Below are 1,710 nucleotides of genomic sequence, written 5' to 3'. Positions count from 1 at the left end.
TCACACTGGGTGATGCTAAAGACTTTCTCCTGGCCCTGTGCTCAGGGATCACTCCTGGCAGGGTTAAGGGGGCATATATAATGCTGGAGATCCAGCCCGACATGCATGCAAGGCAAGCACTACCGGCTGCATTCTCTCTCCTGTCCTCTAAAGCCCTATTTGAATGAGGTCAGAAACTCAATATAGAACGCCCATGATCCCGGAGGCCCACTACTTTTGGCACCAGCAGCTTCTTGCAGAAATGCCTCTAGACTGTGAACTAAGCTACAGCACTATACCGCCAAGGGAGGGGAAAGGTTTTTCTCTCTCGGCTTTTTTTTTTCCCTGGCGGCGGCATGGCAACCACCAGCTTATAAGGCGCACTAAACAAAGGTACGAGCTTGCAATGATACAATTTCTGGCAGAAATTTCTCTGGACTTAGTTGCTAAAAATATCAGAAATCCAAAACTCAAAAATCCATATGCTCTTCATTCTCAGCAATAGAAAACAAATTATCAAATGATGCCTTTTCGGCAGGTTTGACTGTTGGGGGAAAATTCCAAATAATAATAGTGAGTTTCCTGTTGAAATATTTAATGTAATCAAAGTAAAGAGAAAGTAAAGTGAAAATCATCAGCCACAGGGGGTGGGGGGAGGTATGCTGGGATTCTTGGTGGTGGAACATGTGCACTGGTGAAAGAGATGGGTGTTCGATCACTGTATGACTGAGACTTAAAGCTTTGTAACTTTTCACATGGTGACTCAATAAAAAATTTTTTTTAAAAAACTCAATATAATTGAGGTCAATTGAATCTGGGTTATTTGGGGAGGGGGAATGATTGGTTTTTGTTTGGGGGCCACACCCGGCGATGCTCAGGGTTTATTCCTAGCTCTGGGATCACGCCTGGCGGTGCTCAGTGGACCATACGGGATGCCAAGGATGGAACCCAGGCTGTCAGTATTCAAGGCAAGCGCCAAACCCACTGTACCATCACTCTGGCCCCTGAGCCCGGATTTAAATGGGGTCAATTGAGTCCCCCACAGGAAGCGACAGACCCACTAGGGTGTGGCTCCAAACAAACTGCATGCATACATGCATGCATGAAGGGAGCGGCATATATGTATGCACGTATAATGAGGTCAGGTAGCTGGAAAGAGTCCTGGGTTCTGCACCGGGAAAACTACCAGACCCGACATGCCCTGCAGCTCCCGTGGGGCTTTGCAGCTAGTTCCGCTTCCGGTGTGGGGCGGGCCAAGGTTCTGCAGGGAAGGCCTCGTGTTTCTCCCCAGGTTCGTTTCCCAGTAGGCTCACATTACGGGTTGCTTGCCCGCTCCCCACCCCAGATAAAGCCTGTTTGTTGCCGGAGTGATGTTGCTCTGCAATATCTCATGCTTCCGACTCCTCCAGCCACACAGAACCCGCGGGACCCTCCAGGGTCCCCAGCCGGCGCCCGTGCGTCCTCTGCGGGCACCTGGCTCTCCATCACCTGCTGACAAACAGCCCCAGCGGGATTCTCAGACTGAGCCTTGGGGCGTCCGCTCAGCGCCCAGGAGCATGTTCGAGTTTCGGGGAAGCTGCCGGCATGCGTGTGAGCTGTGCCGGCTTGCTGTGCAGGCTGCACCCACACCCCAGCGCCTCTCGTGGGAGCCCCTCCCCAGTCCGCGCTGGGGATCCTTCCCAACTTACTTGCTTCATTGTCAACAAAACCCCTTTTCTTTCTTTCAGTTTT

Source organism: Sorex araneus, chromosome 8 (assembly GCF_027595985.1).
Source record: "Sorex araneus isolate mSorAra2 chromosome 8, mSorAra2.pri, whole genome shotgun sequence".
NCBI lineage: Eukaryota > Metazoa > Chordata > Mammalia > Eulipotyphla > Soricidae > Sorex > Sorex araneus.
The sequence above is the reverse complement of the archived record's forward strand: the minus strand, read 5'-3'. Positions refer to the sequence as shown.